The following is a 22,081-nucleotide window of genomic DNA, read 5'->3' as shown; positions in this document are numbered from 1 at the left end:
ATGCAATCCTTTGGTTCTGTTTTACTGCAGCAGAAGCTAAAGAATCCAAAGATAGAGAAAGCAGAGATTCTGGAGTATACAGTTGAATTTCTTCGGTCCAAGATGACGTCCACAGAGAGGTTCCATGAAGACCTCCAATCTGTGGAATACCAATGTGGCTTTCAGGAATGTCTTCAAACCGCCTTGAGCTTTATCACCCAAAATCAACAACTGTCTCCTTCAAGAAAGGACTTCTTCCGAAAGTTGTCTTCCACAAATCTTTGTAGAACGTCTTTTAGAGTTGATCAAAGTTCCAGCCATATCCATAGACTGCATTTCAATTCTCACGAAACATCTAAATGCCTTAATCATCACCATAACTCCACCCCTGCTGCAAACAATGTTGATATCCAAAGTGACTGGCATTCTAACCAAATGATTAGGTCGTGGAGACCATGGCTGTAAGTGGGCGATTTCTCTGAAGTTATATTGAAGAAATGGAGCTATAGGGGGTGCAGAAGTAGCAGTTACATCTGAGCCCTTGTACTTAAGTAGTCCCAAAGGTTTCTGTGCTATGGGAATGAAATTTGCCCCTAAACAGGCACTTAACATGCCCTCTATATTCAGAAAATCTGAAGAATCTGAAGACTTTGGCCTGGAGAGTCTGTAATATTGTTAGTAACACAAATGCCTCTAGCGTGGATTGTAAAGTCCACCATGTGGCTAATATTCCCATGTAAGGCTAGTTTCATGTTAACGTTAAAATGATCAGCTTGCTGGAGTTCATCGCATCTGGCATGGCCGGAAGGGGCTGGAGCATCACCAGGCCCCATTGACTGTAATGGGACCCAGCGGGGATCCGGCCTGTTTCTGCCATTAGTGCTGAGATTCAGCTGGACAAATAGGGCCGCAAGCAGCGTTTTTTGACCGGGGTTTAAATGCCGGAAACAGGCTGGATCCCATTATAGTCAATGGGCTTGGGCGGGGAAAGGTATGATGAACTCCGGCAGGCTGTTCCTCTACTGAGACATTTTAACGCTAGTTTGATACTAGCATAACCCAGATAATGAGAATTACTTGTACCCACCATGCAGAACATCCAGTGCATCCATTGTCAGTGCACTGTCCAGACTATCCGTTTTAAAGGGGTTGTCAGGTGGGATAGTTTAATCATTTTAAAAAATGAGGGGTGAAACTGATAAAATCACTGATCCCCTGCTCCTCAGATTACTGCATCCTGCTGGTCTCTGCTTCTTGGTCCCGGCTCTACACACACAAATTGCCTGGAGATGCCTAAGGAACCAATCAATGACTGAGTACGGTCAGGGCTCCGGCCACCGATTTCCTGTGTGTCAAATCAGGACCAGGAAGCAGAGACCAGAGGGGATCCGGTAGGTATTGAAGCGGCAGTGGGGGGTGGGAAGGTATGATGTAATAACTGTGTACAGTATTATTTATGTTTTTTTATACTGAATATTTGATGAATTAGAAAAATAAATGACTTGTAGGATTCTGGATTCGGTCTGACATTTGTGAGAACCTCAACTAAGGAGCTATGGGTCTAGTGGTCTTGTGTTTTCCCACCATAGTATGTGATGCCATATTGCTAGAATAACCATCAATCAATCAAGCACTTAGCTGTAGAATGTGGAGTCAACCCCGGGCCTAAGAATCTGATCCGGCCAAAAGGCCCCCGAAGACATCAGTATTATAAATGGCACATGGTTGGCATGGAGTTATGCCTTTGTTCCCACTATATGACTGATGGGGGTCTTCAAATAAAGGAACTACAATGTTAGATAACACACTCCCAACCAAACTGAAGGGTCTACAACCCCCATAAATGTCTATATGTTGTCCAAACGCTTCGACTCCCCCATGTTTGTATGTGTGTTAAGTGGGGAGTCATGTGTTGGGGAAACATTGGGAGCCAGCTGACCATTGTCTAATATGTATGGGGACTGTTAGTTCTTGGAGTCATGGGTGTCCCAGAGTTGGATCACAGCTTGCTTGGTAAGACAAAAGGTATGGATTATGTTATCGTGCAATTACCAGGAAATGTCGTCATACTTCTAGAACGATCAAACAGTAAGGCCTGCATTACACCAACATATTATCTGACCAACATCTGTCCAATCAGACCGACAGTTGGTGGGTATAACAAAAGCCCTGTATGTGTAATTGGCCATCTGATCAATGAGAGGTCAGAAAATCTATCAGATAATCTGTTGTTGTAATACAGGCCTAAGGCCAAAGAAAGGCTACATAGGGTAGTATCTCTGGACATCAGGAACATAAAAGGGCACTGGGTGGTCTTCTACTGATAAGGCAGAACACCGGTAATGGACAGAGAATGAAGACAAGAGTCATGACTGCTGGTCCGGAACATAATGTGGCATTTGTAGGCGATAAAAGAAGGAAAGCCACGATAATGGGGATGTGCCAAGTTTAGAAGTTATCCCCTATCCCTAGCTGATTGCTTGGGGGGGTCTTACTGCTGGAACCATAGCAATCCTAAGAACAGGGGTCCTGTTCCCCTAATCTGATGGAGCAGCAGGTCAGGCATTCATTCTCTATGGGAGATTTTCTCTTATGTGTATGGGGAGTTTTAGAATGGCTTCATAAAACATTACAATCCATACTACTACTTTTGGGCCTGTCTTTGCCATCTACAGATGTTACCTTTTCCTACACTGGCATCTTCTTACGTAACAGAGAAGCCTTTGGGCCTGGTTCGAAGTACAACTTCTGAATGGGAGCAGCATGGAAGCTATAGCTTGTGAACAAGAACTTCAGACACTGAGAAGGTCTAGTTGATAGTGTATCCAACAGTGACCCCTGCTGGTCAGAAGGAGAAATAGCTGGCATCTGATAAGAAAGTGGTGGATTATTATTACTCATATTTTGATTAAGTATGTAAAGATTTTTTTTTACTCTTAGTAAAACCAATCGTACATTGCTGAGAAACTATGAGATAAACTAACAATATGGATTCATTGAAACTGGGGAAAGACTTCTGTTGGACTCTGGATAGTTTTTATGGTCTGAACTGTGAACATGGTCTCAGAGGACAGCAGTGGTAGTACTGGGAACAGTATGGAGGACACCTGAGGCACGGTGTTTGGAGGACCTGAGCTCTATCAGATGAATTGCTGAGGGTAGCAGGTACTGGAGAATAACAGACACAATATTAATGCCCTAAAATGTCTTAAAATAAGATACTCATACCCGTTCTCCAGCGCCGTTCTCCAGGATATGACACATGACCAGTGCAGCCAATCATTGTCCAAAGATAGTAGAAAACATTTTTTTTTTATACACTGCTCAAAAAAATAAAGGGAACACAAAAATAACACATCCTAGATCTGAATTAATTAAATATTCTTCTGAAATACTTTGTTCTTTACATAGTTGAATGTGCTGACAACAAAATCACACAAAAATTAAAAAATGGAAATCAAATTTTTCAACCCATGGAGGTCTGGATTTGGAGTCACACTCAAAATTAAAGTGGAAAAACACACTACAGGCTGATCCAACTTTGATGTAATGTCCTTAAAACAAGTCAAAATGAGGCTCAGTAGTGTGTCTGGCCTCCACGTGCCTATATGACCTCCCTACAACGCCTGTGCATGCTCCTGATGAGGTGGCGGACGGTCTCCTGAGGGATCTCCTCCCAGACCTGGACTAAAGCATCTGCCAACTCCTGGACAGTCTGTGGTGCAACGTGACGTTGGTGGATAGAGCGAGACATGATGTCCCAGATGTGCTCAATTGGATTCAGGTCTGGGGAACGGGCGGGCCAGTCCATAGCATCAATTCCTTCGTCTTGCAGGAACTGCTGACACACTCCAGCTACATGAGGTCTAGCATTGTCTTGCATTAGGAGGAACCCAGGGCCAACCACACCAGCATATGGTCTCACAAGGGGTCTGAGGATCTCATCTCGGTACCTAATGGCAGTCAGGCTACCTCTGGCAAGCACATGGAGGGCTGTGCAGCCCTCCAAAGAAATGCCACCCCACACCATTACTGATTCAATGCCAAACCGGTCATGCTGGAGGATGTTTCAGGCAGCAGAACGTTCTCCACAGCATCTCCAGACTCTGTCACGTCTGTCACATGTGCTCAGTGTGAACCTGCTTTCATCTGTGAAGAGCACAGGGCGCCAGTGGCCGTTGCCAATCTTGGTGTTCTCTGGCAAATGCCAAACATCCTGCACGGTGTTGGGCTGTAAGCACAACCCCCACCTGTGGACGTCGGACCCTCATGGAGTCTGTTTCTGACCGTTTGAGCAGACACATGCACATTTGTGGCCTGCTGGAGGTAATTTTGCAGGGCTCTGGCAGTGCTCCTCCTGTTCCTCCTTGCACAAAGGCGGAGGTAGCGGTCCTTCTGCTGGTTTGTTGCCCTCCTATGACCTCCTCCACGTCTCCTGATGTACTGGCCTGTCTCCTGGTAGCGCCTCCATGCTCTGGACACTACGCTGACAGACACAGCAAACCTTCTTGCCACAGCTCGCATTGATGTGCCATCCTGGATAAGCTGCACTACCTGAGCCACTTGTGTGGGTTGTAGACTCCGTCTCATGCTACCACTAGAGTGAAAGCACCGCCAGCATTCAAAAGTGACCAAAACATCAGCCAGGAAGCATAGGAACTGAGAAGTGGTCCTGTGGTCACCACCTGCAGAACCACTCCTTTATTGGGGGTGTCTTGCTAATTGCCTATAATTTCCACCTGTTGTCTATCCCATTTGCACAACAGCATGTGAAATTGATTGTCACTCAGTGTTGCTTCCTAAGTGGACAGTTTGATTTCACAGAAGTGTGATTGACTTGGAGTTACATTGTGTTGTTTAAGTGTTCCCTTTATTTTTTTGAGCAGTGTATTAAGACATTTTAGGACATATTAGGGCTGAGGATTTGGGATTAATATCCAAATAGTGGACATCCCCTTTAAGGGATTAAAGAATAAAGAACCATGAGGAACGAGGAAGTGGTTATTTCTAGAACAATGTAGTAAAACATAACATTTTATGGGCAGCCAATAGCCCCATAGACTTTTACTGGCCGTCTAACATCCAATGTCAATTTATTAATGTACATTGTGAAGTCGCGTGCTGACTATACCTACAGAAAGTTTTTTTGTTTTTTAGGTTTGCTTTTCCCATTATTTCTACCGCACGTTGTGACCGCCTTATTCCATGTACATATGGTTTATAAAATATGGAGAAATTACAGTGAGAAATATTCTAAGCAACTCCTGAAAATGAAATCCTGCAATGTAATCTCAGTGTAATCCCAGAGCCAGGATCTTCTGTCCAGATGTGGAGAGATGTCTGCCTGACACCCTGTACACAGTCTATAAGATCACCAGCATCTACATGGAGGGATTTACTATAGGACACTACATCATGAAGGAGATCAATTCTTCACATATCAAAAATAATATAGTAAGTTATGAAACAAAAAATCTTCCTGCATTGGCCGGGAATCGAACCCGGGCCTCCCGCGTGGCAGGCGAGAATTCTACCACTGAACCACCAATGCTTGGATATAGAAAAGTCAGTTATAAACCTTTTTCAAAACTTCTACAAAAAAGTTCCAGCTCTCCTGGTAATGATGTAAGGACAGTGTCTTCCTTTTATCTTATAGTAGAGGGTTGTTTCTTTGGTTTCTTCTTAGGAGACTGTACTTGGAAGGGAGATCTAATAGCCTGGAGACCTTCCAGGAGCCATCTGGTGGCTGTGGACCTTCAGTGTTCTTTACTTGGCATCTTCCATTTGTCTTCTGATGAGAAGTGTGCTGGAAGGATCTGTAACATGTGTCCCTCACACTTCTCTTCCCTGAAGTGTGACTTGAACACCTGGTCAGGGCCAGCGTTAGCACCCAGCATATCCGTGCAAATGTCCTGGGGGCCCACCAGGGCCGCACCGCCAATTAGTCGAGGTGAGGCGATGGTGACGCATCTATATATTCATCTGTATCGCCGTCTTTAGGAGGCAGAGGCATTTCTCACTGGCGCATTATGGGGGACACTATGGGGGAAGGGAGGACAGAAGCACTATGGGGGCATCTACTGGGGGCACTAAGAAGGGGTATTTTATACTGGCACACATTATGGGAGACACTTGGGGCATCTACTGGGGCACTATATAGGGGCATTTTATACTGGTACATTATTGGGGGCACTAGAAAGAAGGGGGAAGAGAATCACTATGGGGCATTTACTGGGGGCACTATTTAGAGGTATTTTATAATGGCACATTATGGGGGGGTACTATGGGGAAGGAGGAGAGAAGCATTATAGAGGCATTGGCTTGGGGGCATTATATATGGGTCTTTTATACTGGCATACATTATGAGGACATTAGGTCAACTGGGTGCAATAAGAGGGGGTATTTTATGTACTGCACACAGAACAGGGACATTTTTGTAGTTGTGCACATTTTAAGGGGGCATTTTTCTACTGTCACATTATAAGGAGAATTATTACTACTGGGGGGGCATTATGGTGGGCTTTGTTACTACTGGGGAACAATATTACTAGTATGGGCACTATGGGAGCATTATTACTTCTGGGGCACAGTGGGGACATGTTGGGGGCACTGTAGAAGCACTATTACTACCATGTGTGCTCTAGCAGAGAATTATTCCTATTGGTGGGACTTTTGGGAGCACTATTACTGTGGGGGCACCTTGGCACAGTATCAGCTTACCACAGTTATTTTTGGGGGACGTTATGCTTACACTATTGGTGTCAGGGGCACTATTTGCTGGGTGCAGTTATTTTAGCATACATGAAAATTACATACGACCCATTAGCACGTATTGAGACTCTATATATGGGAATATTTTCATTTGGTCAGTAAGACCACAAAATGTCTCTTGGTTTATACGTGCTACTAAATGTATTGGTTAATTACATATAAAATTTAACGTTTATTTCATACATTTAAAATAAATGCCTTGAACTCACACATTAAAACTATCAGTGGTGCCTGCCCTATTACAATGTATCTTATATTGTATCCTTTGGTGATATACTTATTGACCACTGGGGGGCCCTTTACTGTTCTCTTAGCTAGTTCCTGCTGTCTCGATGCAGCAGTATTTCGCCATTATTTCTGGTGCACTGTTATTAGCACAGTCTACTCCTCTAGGTACGGGCTTATTCCCAGATTACTAGTTGGTATCTGCTCACTGTTTTTCCACAATGCGCTCACTGAGCGGCGGGCTTTTTCCCAGTGTGCTAATAGTAACTAGTATGTGATACTCCTGCTGCTTGGCATCGCACTCACTGCCTAAAATAACATGCAACACACTCTGCCCCCCGACATGTTTCGCCAAGCTCTCTTGGCGTCTTCAGGGGAACGGGCAGTGTCCCCTGGTGCATCACTCCATGGGTTGCCTGTGCAATCGTGGAGTAGAGGGACCTGGGAAGGCAAAGTTTTCCCTTCTTATTTGTAGTCCCCCCTTTTCCATCCACCAGTCCCTTTCCTCCTTCCCCATCTGGTTCTTTAAGGTCTTAAGAACTTTCGGGAGACAGGAGGAGTTATTTCAGGGACCTGAACTGTGGCCACCTAGGACAGGGGTCTGCTTAGAGTTGATCAAAGTTCCAGCCATATCCATAGACTGCATTTCGATTCTCATGAAACATCTAAATGCCTTAATCATCACCATAACTTTCCCCCTGCTGCAAATAATGTTGATATCCAAAGTGACTGGCATTCTAACCAAATGATTAGGTCGTGGAGACCATGGCTGTAAGTGGGCGATTTCTCTGAGGTTATATTGAAGAAATGGAGCTATAGGGGGTGCAGAAGTAGCAGTTACATCTGAGCCCTTGTACTTAAGTAGTACCAAAGGTTTCTGTGCTATGGGAATGAAATTTGCCCCTAAACAGGCACTTAACATGCCCTCTATATTCAGAAAATCTGAAGAATCTGAAGACTTTGGCCTGGAGAGTCTGTAATATTGTTAGTAACACAAATGCCTCTAGCGTGGATTGTAAAGTCCACCATGTGGCTAATATTCCCATGTAAGGCTAGTTTCATGTTAACGTTAAAATGATCAGCTTGCTGGAGTTCATCGCATCTGGCATGGCCGGAAGGGGCTGGAGCATCACCAGGCCCCATTGACTGTAATGGGACCCAGCGGGGATCCGGCCTGTTTCTGCCATTAGTGCTGAGATTCAGCTGGACAAATAGGGCCGCAAGCAGCGTTTTTTGACCGGGGTTTAAATGCCGGAAACAGGCTGGATCCCATTATAGTCAATGGGCTTGGGCGGGGAAAGGTATGATGAACTCCGGCAGGCTGTTCCTCTACTGAGACATTTTAACGCTAGTTTGATACTAGCATAACCCAGATAATGAGAATTACTTGTACCCACCATGCAGAACATCCAGTGCATCCATTGTCAGTGCACTGTCCAGACTATCCGTTTTAAAGGGGTTGTCAGGTGGGATAGTTTAATCATTTTAAAAAATGAGGGGTGAAACTGATAAAATCACTGATCCCCTGCTCCTCAGATTACTGCATCCTGCTGGTCTCTGCTTCTTGGTCCCGGCTCTACACACACAAATTGCCTGGAGATGCCTAAGGAACCAATCAATGACTGAGTTCGGTCACGGCTCCGGCCACCGATTTCCTGTGTGTCAAATCAGGACCAGGAAGCAGAGACCAGAGGGGATCCGGTAGGTATTGAAGCGGCAGTGGGGGGTGGGAAGGTATGATGTAATAACTGTGTACAGTATTATTTATGTTTTTTTATACTGAATATTTGATGAATTAGAAAAATAAATGACTTGTAGGATTCTGGATTCGGTCTGACATTTGTGAGAACCTCAACTAAGGAGCTATGGGTCTAGTGGTCTTGTGTTTTCCCACCATAGTATGTGATGCCATATTGCTAGAATAACCATCAATCAATCAAGCACTTAGCTGTAGAATGTGGAGTCAACCCCGGGCCTAAGAATCTGATCCGGCCAAAAGGCCCCCGAAGACATCAGTATTATAAATGGCACATGGTTGGCATGGAGTTATGCCTTTGTTCCCACTATATGACTGATGGGGGTCTTCAAATAAAGGAACTACAATGTTAGATAACGCACTCCCAACCAAACTGAAGGGTCTACAACCCCCATAAATGTCTATATGTTGTCCAAACGCTTCGACTCCCCCATGTTTGTATGTGTGTTAAGTGGGGAGTCATGTGTTGGGGAAACATTGGGAGCCAGCTGACCATTGTCTAATATGTATGGGGACTGTTAGTTCTTGGAGTCATGGGTGTCCCAGAGTTGGATCACAGCTTGCTTGGTAAGACAAAAGGTATGGATTATGTTATCGTGCAATTACCAGGAAATGTCGTCATACTTCTAGAACGATCAAACAGTAAGGCCTGCATTACACCAACATATTATCTGACCAACATCTGTCCAATCAGACCGACAGTTGGTGGGTATAACAAAAGCCCTGTATATGTAATTGGCCATCTGATCAATGAGAGGTCAGAAAATCTATCAGATAATCTGTTGTTATAATACAGGCCTAAGGCCAAAGAAAGGCTACATAGGGTAGTATCTCTGGACATCAGGAACATAAAAGGGCACTGGGTGGTCTTCTACTGATAAGGCAGTACACCGGTAATGGACAGAGAATGAAGACAAGAGTCATGACTGCTGGTCCGGAACATAATGTGGCATTTGTAGGCGATAAAAGAAGGAAAGCCACGATAATGGGGATGTGCCAAGTTTAGAAGTTATCCCCTATCCCTAGCTGATTGCTTGGGGGGGGTCTTACTGCTGGAACCATAGCAATCCTAAGAACAGGGGTCCTGTTCCCCTAATCTGATGGAGCAGCAGGTCAGGCATTCATTCTCTATGGGAGATTTTCTCTTATGTGTATGGGGAGTTTTAGAATGGCTTCATAAAACATTACAATCCATACTACTACTTTTGGGCCTGTCTTTGCCATCTACAGATGTTACCTTTTCCTACACTGGCATCTTCTTACGTAACAGAGAAGCCTTTGGGCCTGGTTCGAACTACAACTTCTGAATGGGAGCAGCATGGAAGCTATAGCTTGTGAACAAGAACTTCAGACACTGAGAAGGTCTAGTTGATAGTGTATCCAACAGTGACCCCTGCTGGTCAGAAGGAGAAAGAGCTGGCATCTGATAAGAAAGTGGTGGATTATTATTACTCATATTTTGATTAAGTATGTAAAGATTTTTTTTTACTCTTAGTAAAACCAATCGTACATTGCTGAGAAACTATGAGATAAACTAACAATATGGATTCATTGAAACTGGGGAAAGACTTCTGTTGGACTCTGGATAGTTTTTATGGTCTGAACTGTGAACATGGTCTCAGAGGACAGCGAGGTAGTACTGGGAACAGTATGGAGGACACCTGAGGCACGGTGTTTGGAAGACCTGAGCTCTATCAGATGAATTGCTGAGGGTAGCAGGTACTGGAGAATAACAGACACAATATTAATGCCCTAAAATGTCTTAAAATAAGATACTCATACCCGTTCTCCAGCGCCGTTCTCCAGGATATGACACATGACCAGTGCAGCCAATCATTGTCCAAAGATAGTAGAAAACATTTTTTTTTTTATACACTGCTCAAAAAAATAAAGGGAACACAAAAATAACACATCCTAGATCTGAATTAATTAAATATTCTTCTGAAATACTTTGTTCTTTACATAGTTGAATGTGCTGACAACAAAATCACACAAAAATAAAAAAATGGAAATCAAATTTTTCAACCCATGGAGGTCTGGATTTGGAGTCACACTCAAAATTAAAGTGGAAAAACACACTACAGGCTGATCCAACTTTGATGTAATGTCCTTAAAACAAGTCAAAATGAGGCTCAGTAGTGTGTCTGGCCTCCACGTGCCTATATGACCTCCCTACAACGCCTGTGCATGCTCCTGATGAGGTGGCGGACGGTCTCCTGAGGGATCTCCTCCCAGACCTGGAATAAAGCATCTGCCAACTCCTGGACAGTCTGTGGTGCAACGTGACGTTGGTGGATAGAGCGAGACATGATGTCCCAGATGTGCTCAATTGGATTCAGGTCTGGGGAACGGGCGGGCCAGTCCATAGCATCAATGCCTTCGTCTTGCAGGAACTGCTGACACACTCCAGCTACATGAGGTCTAGCATTGTCTTGCATTAGGAGGAACCCAGGGCCAACCACACCAGCATATGGTCTCACAAGGGGTCTGAGGATCTCATCTCGGTACCTAATGGCAGTCAGGCTACCTCTGGCAAACACATGGAGGGCTGTGCAGCCCTCCAAAGAAATGCCACCCCACACCATTACTGATTCAATGCCAAACCGGTCATGCTGGAGGATATTTCAGGCAGCAGAACGTTCTCCACAGCATCTCCAGACTCTGTCACGTCTGTCACATGTGCTCAGTGTGAACCTGCTTTCATCTGTGAAGAGCACAGGGCGCCAGTGGCCGTTGCCAATCTTGGTGTTCTCTGGCAAATGCCAAACATCCTGCACGGTGTTGGGCTGTAAGCACAACCCCCACCTGTGGACGTCGGACCCTCATGGAGTCTGTTTCTGACCGTTTGAGCAGACACATGCACATTTGTGGCCTGCTGGAGGTAATTTTGCAGGGCTCTGGCAGTGCTCCTCCTGTTCCTCCTTGCACAAAGGCGGAGGTAGCGGTCCTTCTGCTGGTTTGTTGCCCTCCTATGACCTCCTCCACGTCTCCTGATGTACTGGCCTGTCTCCTGGTAGCGCCTCCATGCTCTGGACACTACGCTGACAGACACAGCAAACCTTCTTGCCACAGCTCGCATTGATGTGCCATCCTGGATAAGCTGCACTACCTGAGCCACTTGTGTGGGTTGTAGACTCCGTCTCATGCTACCACTAGAGTGAAAGCACCGCCAGCATTCAAAAGTGACCAAAACATCAGCCAGGAAGCATAGGAACTGAGAAGTGGTCCTGTGGTCACCACCTGCAGAACCACTCCTTTATTGGGGGTGTCTTGCTAATTGCCTATAATTTCCACCTGTTGTCTATCCCATTTGCACAACAGCATGTGAAATTGATTGTCACTCAGTGTTGCTTCCTAAGTGGACAGTTTGATTTCACAGAAGTCTGATTGACTTGGAGTTACATTGTGTTGTTTAAGTGTTCCCTTTATTTTTTTGAGCAGTGTATTAAGACATTTTAGGACATATTAGGGCTGAGGATTTGGGATTAATATCCAAATAGTGGACATCCCCTTTAAGGGATTAAAGAATAAAGAACCATGAGGAACGAGGAAGTGGTTATATCTAGAACAATGTAGTAAAACATAACATTTTATGGGCAGCCAATAGCCCCATAGACTTTTACTGGCCGTCTAACATCCAATGTCAATTTATTAATGTACATTGTGAAGTCGCGTGCTGACTATACCTACAGAAAGTTTTTTTGTTTTTTAGGTTTGCTTTTCCCATTATTTCTACCACACGTTGTGACCGCCTTATTCCATGTACATATGGTTTATAAAATATGGAGAAATTACAGTGAGAAATATTCTAAGCAACTCCTGAAAATGAAATCCTGCAATGTAATCTCAGTGTTATCCCAGAGCCAGGATCTTCTGTCCAGATGTGGAGAGATGTCTGCCTGACACCCTGTACACAGTCTATAAGATCACCAGCATCTACATGGAGGGATTTACTATAGGACACTACATCATGAAGGAGATCAATTCTTCACATATCAAAAATAATATAGTAAGTTATGAAACAAAAAATCTTCCTGCATTGGCCGGGAATCGAACCCGGGCCTCCCGCGTGGCAGGCGAGAATTCTACCACTGAACCACCAATGCTTGGATATAGAAAAGTCAGTTATAAACCTTTTTCAAAACTTCTACAAAAAAGTTCCAGCTCTCCTGGTAATGATGTAAGGACAGTGTCTTCCTTTTATCATATAGTAGAGGGTGGTTTCTTTGGTTTCTTCTTAGAGGACTGTACTTGGAAGGGAGATAGCCTGGAGACCTTCCAGGAGCCATCTGGTGGCTGTGGACCTTCAGTGTTCTTTACTTGGCATCTTCCATTTGTCTTCTGATGAGAAGTGTGCTGGAAGGATCTGTAACATGTGTCCCTCACACTTCTCTTCCCTGAAGTGTGACTTGAACACCTGGTCAGGGCCAGCGTTAGCACCCAGCATATCCGTGCAAATGTCCTGGGGGGCCCACCAGGGCCGCACCGCCAATTAGTCGAGGTGAGGCGATGGTGACGCATCTATATATTCATCTGTATCGCCGTCTTTAGGAGGCAGAGGCATTTCTCACTGGCGCATTATGGGGGACACTATGGGGGAAGGGAGGACAGAAGCACTATGGGGGAATCTACTGGGGGCACTAAGAAGGGGTATTTTATACTGGCACACATTATGGGAGACACTTGGGGCATCTACTGGGGCACTATATAGGGGCATTTTATACTGGTACATTATTGGGGGCACTAGAAAGAAGGGGGAAGAGAATCACTATGGGGCATTTACTGGGGGCACTATTTAGAGGTATTTTATAATGGCACATTATGGGGGGGTACTATGGGGAAGGAGGAGAGAAGCATTATAGAGGCATTGACTTGGGGGCATTATATATGGGTCTTTTATACTGGCATACATTATGAGGACATTAGGTCACCGGGGTGCAATAAGAGGGGGTATTTTATGTACTGCACACAGAACAGGGACATTTTTGTAGTAGTGCACATTATAAGGGGGCATTTTTTGTACTGTGCTCATTTTAAGGGGGCATTTTTCTACTGTCACATTATAAGGAGAATTATTACTACTGGGGGGGGGGGGATTATGGTGGGCTTTGTTACTACTGGGGAACAATATTACTAGTATGGGCACTATGGGAGCATTATTACTTCTGGGGCACAGTGGGGACATGTTGGGGGCACTGTAGAAGCACTATTACTACCATGTGTGCTCTAGCAGAGAATTATTCCTATTGGTGGGACTTTTGGGAGCACTATTACTGTGGGGGCACCTTGGCACAGTATCAGCTTAGCACAGTTATTTTTGGGGGACGTTATGCTTACACTATTGGTGTCAGGGGCACTATTTGCTGGGTGCAGTTATTTTAGCATACATGAAAATTACATACGACCCATTAGCACGTATTGAGACTCTATATATGGGAATATTTTCATTTGGTCAGTAAGACCACAAAATGTCTCTTGGTTTATACGTGCTACTAAATGTATTGGTTAATTACATGTATTAAGGCAGATTGCCTGGATTTGTGGGAGGGGCTGAGGTCCGCCTCCAGCCTATTTAGGGCACTCCCCTTACCTGGCTCCTGCATCATTGAGGTCTGAGCTTTGAGAGAGGAGGTCGCTTGTGGAGTGTCTGGAGAGTTGCCTGCGAGTCGCTGAATTTCTGGGAGTTTTTCGTTGCCATCAGTTCTGGATTTGGAGCATTTCGGTTCTATTTTTCCAGCTTTACTCAGGTTCACTGTGGGTCACGTTTGCCCGTTAAACTGCGAGTCATCCATACGGTACAGCCGGGGCCTCACGGTTGCCCCCTGTACCGGTTCATTTCATTTCATCATACGCTGCACCAATGTCACGGTTTTCTCATACAAGTCACCAGTATTCATTTCTGTCACGCCTTGTTCATGCGCAATTTGTCCACACCGTACTACGATTCCGGTCAACACCTCTGCAGCATGCGGCAATGGTTTCTGGCCTAATCCCCCATTTCTGTTTCATTTCATTTCATGGACGCTGCGCTAATGTCACGGATTTCTCACAGTCACCAGCATCTCATTTTGTCATGTCTTGTTCAAGCAATCTTCCCACAGAAACAACACTGCGGTCAGCACCCCTGTGGTTCCAGGCTCGTTCCCCATTTCTTTTTCAGTCCATATCACCCCACAATCACCCACATTCATGCCCCCCCCCCCCTCCTCATGTTCATGTGCACGGCTGCAGGAGCACAAATGCGTATGAGTCATTCATACGGGACAGGCAGGGCCTCCCGGTTGCCCCTGTACCGGTTCATTTCATTTCATCAATACGCACCAATGTCACGGTTTTCATACAAAGTCACCAGTATTCATTTCTGTCACACCTGTTCATGCGCATTTGTTCACAAACCGTACCACCATTTCGGTCAACAGCTCTGCAGCAGGCGGCCAATGGTGCCTGGATCAATCCCCCATTTCTGTTGTTTATATCACACACGCTGCACCCATGTCACGGCTTCTCGCATCAATCACCGGCAGCTCTTGCTCTCATGCCTATTCTGGCGTTTCCCCACAGGACCGACACTCCGGTCAGCTCCCTGGGGGTTCCGGCCCCATTCCCCATTTCCCATTTCTGGGTTAGTTCATTTCACCCCTCACATCCAACATCCAACATTCATGCCCTCCCCCCCCCCCCTCCTCGCATTCAGGAACACAGCTACGGGGGCCAGCTGCGGTGCTCCCGGCACACCCCCTATTCATTTCAACCTCCTCTGGGCTTACCGCTGCACAGACATCCCCTCCCCACCGCCTCCTGCCTGTTTTGCCGCTCCTCCTGCCGCGCGGCCGATGGCGCCCGGCCGCGTCCTGGTGCCTGGTCTGCGCATGCGCGGCCGGGGTTCTGCGCATGAGCGGCGATTCCGTCGGCGCATGCGCGGTGTCCCGGCGGCCGTGCGCGCCGCATCTGATGCGGGGGGGCCGCCGTCGGACGGTCCGGCCCGGCTGGTCGGCTGAGCTCAGGGGGCGCCGGTCACACAGGGGGCCCCTCCTGCGCAGGTTGCAGGGGGGGCTTCCAGCACGCCCCTCCAAAGTCAAACATCACCCCAGCAGCCCCACACAATAATAAAAATTAAAAAAAATTAAAAACAGGGGGGAGGAGTTATCGTCTGGTTACTAATAAAGGGAAAAAAAAAAGGGGGGGGGGGAAGAGATATCAGCTGGTCACCAAAAAAAAATAATATAATAATAATAATTAAAGGACACAGACCAATACGTTCCATTGGATTGCAAAACGCACATTCCCACTTGTGCATGGCCATGCGCCACGTGCTGGTCTCTTCTGACACCAGGCGCAAGCTATCATTTCATGAACAACCGTCATGATCCTCCGGGTCATGCATATGTACCATGTACATTGTCACATTTCATCACACTATTTTATGTCTACCATCCCCCTTTTTCAGGCGGTCAACCTATATTGTATTTTGCACTACCATGTATCCGGAGAATTTTTTCTTACCACCAGGTACGTTCACCTGCTCATTTAACAAAAGTCTTCCTTACATTTCGAATGATCCCGTTAGGGTCAGCGTGCTGGCTTTAGGGGCACCATCATCCCACTAGGTTACCCCCTTCTTGGCTTCGCCAGCAGTTAGTGGTCCCGCGAGGCCGACACCCCCCGCCTCAAACGTACAGAGGCAACCCGCCCAACGCGCCACCTCGTTAGTAAGCCGCCTCGCGTGTTGCATAGAGAGGGCCTCACCTGTCACTCCCTTCCCCTAGTCCTGTTCTTACAGTCACCGAGAGGCCAACGCTCCTGCCACTACCACAAGTGGCCTCATTAACCCCTCGCGCCAAATCATAGGTAGAGCCTCTCAGCCGCTTGGCAAATTAGCAGGGCCTCATCTGTCACCATGCAAGTATAATTTTTTCGCCGTCCGGCCTAGCTAGCTTGCCAGCACGATCCTGTGTTTCCCCAAGCTAATCAACTGTTTTGTTTTACCATGTCTCTGGAAGGGATAGAGAACTTCTCCCTACCTGGCACCCCTGCTAGATCCGTCACTGCTACCCAGGGAGACGGTCTAGCCAGTCCAGCACCCATCAGATCCTGGACAATCCCGCGCATAACGACGGAGTTAAGGTGACGGCATGTTCCCTTCCCCGCCACGGCGAGGAAAGCAGAGCTTTTCCGGCTGCTGCGCACGCCAATCGATAACAGGGAGGCAGGGGAAGGACCTAGCCAGTCCATCACAGGGGATATACATACCATGCTGTCCTCTCTAAATGTCATCCATGTCTAAAGTCAACGCCAGGTTGGAGAGGCTGGAATCGGTCACCGCGACCCTCTCCTTGGCAGGGCCACCACCGGCAGCGTCACCGGCGCCGGCCGGATTGCCAGTGATCACGTCGACCGTTAGCCTGGAAGACCAAGAAGTCAGCCCGGCGCACATAATACCGGAGGAGGAACCTGGGGTACCCATCGCCACCAAGAAGACAGAAGGGCCTGACACGGTCATCACCTTTCCTGGGTACCCAGTTGGATTCAGCCTCAATGCAAGCCAGTTTGCCATCCGGGAAGATCCAGGACATTCTCGCCCACATAGACAACTACCTTCAACTCAGCACCGGCAACCGCAAAGAACTGCAGTCCCTGCTGGGCTCCCTGATCTTTGCCATGCGCATCCACCTCAGGGTCGCTCATTTATATCACGGCTCCTGCACCTCTCCCCTTTTTCCTACACGACCCGCACAGGTTGTCCCTGGATGCCCACGCTGCGGCAGGTCTGGGCATGTGGGGGAGATTTCTGTCCACCTGGAATGGCGGGAGCTTGTTTCTCCCTCAGCCGTCGGACTCTTCCCCCTCTATCTGGTCAGATGCGGCATCTACCACAGGCTTCGCGGCCATTTTTGGGAACGATTGGCTGTGGGGCAGCTGGCCTCCTGCGGTCCGGGGTTTGGAAGGATTCTCCACTGCCTCAGCGCTTTTCAAGATCTACCCCATCGTGGCGGCTGCCGTAGCGTAGGGTCATTCATGGGCAAACATGTCGGTCCGGTGCTATTCAGACAACCATACGACCTGCCAGTTCATCAACAGGATCGTTCCAAATCTCTCACAATCGTGAGGTTTCTGCGGAGACTTCCTTGGTTGGCCGCTTGCAATAATTTCTTCTTACATTGTTTCCATGTCCCGGGGGGTGTGCAATACGGCAGCTGACAATCTGTCTCGCGTCAAATTTCAGGCATTTCATCAAGCTCTCCCATCAGCGTCACCCACGGCCTCCATCACTCCATCATTTCAAACAGCTCATTCCGGATTAGAAGGCATCATGCGGCATAGCCAGTCTTTGTCCCACTTAGCACTATCAGACAATACACATAGCACATACGACAGAGCGTTCACACTATTCAACAGGTTCCTGTTGGAACACAACATCACGCACCCTTTTGTCATGACGTCTCTCCAGGGGTTGGCTTCTTTTTGCCACCTCAAACTAAAATGTCATACAACACCATCAAACTATATCTCACTGGCATTTCAACATCATATGCTAATCATGCACCCCAATAACCATCAGCTTCATGTCCTCGCACCAGATCAAATCCATACTCAGAGGTATTCAGGAAACGGAACCCGCACGTCCAGCCCAGAGGCTACCCATAATCAATCATATCTTCAAAGCATTATCCGACTTACTGGACGCCACGCCTCTTGAAACAGATACCAACTCCATCATCAAAAACGGCAATTTACTTGGCCTTCTACGGATTCCTGAGTTCCGGGAATTCACTACAGCCTCCACGACCCGAACCTCACCTTGTCTTCTTGTCTCCCACTTGTCAAAACACATGGTTCACTACATCCTGGAAAGAAAAGAGGGTGGTCCCCTGGAGAGAGAAGGTGCGGGAGACACCTCTCTCAAGTGTACTGCTCTGTGAAGCAAATATGTAAGAAAAGGGCAGTAACGTTTTAAAATCTATCTTTTATTTGGACGATTAAGAACTAAGATGGTGAGCCCCTACTAGACAAACCACATAACAATGACGAACAAGTAAGATCACTTTTGGTCCGGTCCAATCAGGCCCAAAGGTGGGAGCCAAAGTGGAGGTGACCAAAATACATATACAATATTTGAAAGGCCCTGGGTGGTGTACCCAAGGTCTACTAGTATGCCAATAGGCAGAAAAAACAGGGTGGGTCTTACCGGTGAGGATGCCCAGGTCGTATGGTCCACTGCTCAAAACGGGTGTCTTTGAACCTGGTTGCGACCGTCGGTCGGTTAGGTCTTGATGGCTGAGGGCAACAGGGAAAAATCTAACCCTGTTACTGCCCTACTTGGCCTGTTGTACCCTAACCACCTAACACGAGGTCCTGGCCCCCGCAAGGGGTGGCCCCGTCCGGAACCTGACCCTGAAACATGCACCCTAGATGGCCCTGTGAAAGAAGGGAAGAGGCCAAAGAGGGGCTGTTGACTATAAAGATGGTACGGTGTGTAAGGGGAAGGGAGTCCTGTATGACTATGGAAAGGATGTATTAATAGTCCAAAGGACAGATCTGGGGATATATTCATGGTCCCAACGCGTTTCCTTAATGAAATATAACACCTTGTGATAGATACAGTTCATCTACTTCTACACGACCCCCTACATTCATCAGGGGAAGGGGTCATGGAGATAGGACAAGTGCCCACTCCTGTGTCGCTGTATGATGTAGCAGACAGAGGGGAGGGTAAAGGAAACAGAGATTATACCAGCTTGAATGGACATATACAGTCCAAATCAGCACAAGTACCTGTGGAAGGGAAAACATAGAGAAAAGCCCTCTCAGGTACAAAGTATAAACCATAATTCCGGCAGCTGGCATATTAGATGCAAGTTACTTACTGTTTCTCCCATGGAATGCGTATGGCCTATACCGAGGAGGATTGCAGGGCAGCTAGATACACTGCCTGTCTGCCGGCGTCTGTTAGCGCCAGTGGTGTGCGCTCAGGGGTTTAAATGTGCAGGGGGGGGCTGGCCGTGCGCCTGTTTAGGGGGCGTGGCCGCCGCGCAAGCTTAGACTAGTGTATTGCATGACGCGGTCGGCCACCTCAATTACACATGCGCACTGGCAAGAAGGGGCGGCCGTTTGCGACCGCTCGACTGCCGCAGCGTCACAAAATCAGGGGGCGTGGTCGAAACGGAGCGCCACGCCGCCGTCCAATGGGGGGCAGCGAAGGTGGGAGGAGTCACTGGTAAAAACGAAGTGACAACCTACTACCAACCCTGCGCTGGTGTTGGGGATGGAAATTACATCAACCCCTATGTAGGACCTAGAGGGGGCATTTCTGGCAGGTTAACTATCAGATCTGTACGGAGTGCCATGACTCTACAAATGAGCGATAATGTTTTCAACTTATATGTGAATTTACTTGACTGCACCGCTCAAATCTGGCAGTGCAGTCATGACTAAGATCCGCGTATATAGCGACATAGTGGAAGTAAGCAAACCCGAGGTGATGATAGCCTGAGGCGAGTATAGGGCTATACTAGTCATCTCAGATCAGGTCCCAGGGACAGGTCATGGTTATTTTAAAGACGATGCGCCTCCTGTCCAGACCACGGGAGACCTAATTATCCAGTTGGTATACGGTTATCAGAGAGGTTACAGGAAGCAGCCAAAGTGCAGTTGGTCGTTCAAGCCAAGGGGGTTGGTGGTCCTCAGCTTGAATATCCACCAACACTCCCTCTGGAGGATTTTTTTGTCCCAATCGCCTCCCCGTAGTGGCTTCTTGATCACCTCCAAACCTATGAATTTAACCCCTGATGCACGTCCACCGTGCGCCGAGTGCATATGTCTTGCTACGGCGGGGTATCTCTCTTATACGGATGTCGCCATGTGCTCACCTATACGGTACCCGTAGCTCCCTACGGGTCTTGCCTACGTATCTGATGCCACACTCACAGGTGAGCAGGTAGATTACTACTAACGTGCGGCAGTTATCCCTTACCTCACTCCAAGAATAGTCAGCACTACCCGGTCAACATTTCATATTACCCCACGCACAACAGATGGTGTCCAGTCAGGGTCCTGGATGCTTACAATCAGCGTCACAAGTTCTACCCTCTCAACTGCTACTTCAACTACATGGTTCGGTACTCACCACCACCACCTTCAAGGACCCATGCCGGGTCATCCCTCACACAACTAGGCCTCAACGCAGCCAACTACTCAGGGCACTCCTTTCGCATTGGAGCCCACGATCACGGCCTCCAGTGCCAACATCCTCACTCATGTCATCAGGGAATTGGGGGCGCTGGGAGTCATCCGCTTACGCGCAATACATTCCCAATCCAACACAAGAGCTTAATAGTTGCTTTCCAAAACATGTCGGGTCAAGCTATTGATACATCAATTGGCTACAATAAACTGGTTTATTTCCATTTTTGCCCCTCTTCTTTCTCAGGCCTACCTCATCCTCGGTTTCGGCACACCCACAACCGACTGCACTCATTCCCTGCTTTCCCAGGGCTCTTCACTGTACCTACCCGTAAGCCCCCTTACACAAGTATTAAGGCAGATTGCCTGGATTTGTGGGAGGGCTGAGGTCCGCCTCCAGCCTATTTAGGGCACTCCCTTACCTGGCTCCTGCATCATTGAGTCTGTGCTTTGACCCTCCCACCACTCCACTCATTTACAACTCATTTCTTCCATATCTTTTCCTTGGGTAGGCCCTCTTCTTCTCAGGCCTTACCTCATCCTCGGTTTCGGCACACCACAACCGACTGCACTCATTCCCTGCTTTCCCAGGGCTCTTCACTGTACTACCGTAAGCCCCTACACAAATAAAATTTAACGTTTATATTTCATACATTTAAAATAAATGCCTTGAACTCACACATTAAAACTATCAGTGGTGCCTGCCCTATTACCAATGTATCTTATATTGTATCCTTTGGTGTTATGCTTATTGACCACTGGGGGCCCTTTACTGTTCTCTTAGCTAGTTCCTGCTGTCTCGATGCAGCAGTATTTCGCCATTATTTCTGGTGCACTGTTATTAGCACAGTCTACTCCTCTAGGTACGGCTTATTCCCAGATTACTAGTTGGTATCTGCTCACTGTTTTTCCACAATGCCGCTCACTGAGCGGCGGGCTTTTTCCCAGTGTGCTAATAGTAACTTGTATGTGATACTCCTGCTGCTTGGCATCGCACTCACTGCCTAAAATAACATGCAACACACTCTGCCCCCCGACATGTTTCGCCAAGCTCTCTTGGCGTCTTCAGGGGAACGGGCAGTGTCCCCTGGTGCATCACTCCATGGGTTGCCTGTGCAATCGTGGAGTAGAGGGACCTGGGAAGGCAAAGTTTTCCCTTCTTATTTGTAG

At 47.2% G+C, this 22,081-nt stretch overlaps 1 protein-coding gene and 2 non-coding genes across 3 annotated transcripts in view; all 3 read right to left on the bottom strand.

The window, feature by feature from the left end:
• Positions 1–22,081, bottom strand: part of LOC120988746 (transcription factor HES-2-like) — a 100,923-nt gene that overhangs the window by 28,954 nt on the left and 49,888 nt on the right. The window lies entirely within an intron of this gene.
• Positions 5,460–5,530, bottom strand: TRNAG-GCC. Its single transcript has one exon. It is a non-coding gene; the product is annotated as a tRNA-Gly (tRNA).
• TRNAG-GCC lies at positions 12,767–12,837 on the bottom strand. Its single transcript has one exon. It is a non-coding gene; the product is annotated as a tRNA-Gly (tRNA).

The sequence above is a fragment of the Bufo bufo genome, chromosome 1 (assembly GCF_905171765.1).
Source record: "Bufo bufo chromosome 1, aBufBuf1.1, whole genome shotgun sequence".
Classification (NCBI taxonomy): domain Eukaryota; kingdom Metazoa; phylum Chordata; class Amphibia; order Anura; family Bufonidae; genus Bufo; species Bufo bufo.
Note: the sequence above shows the minus strand (reverse complement) of the source record. Positions and strands in the feature narration are given on the sequence as shown.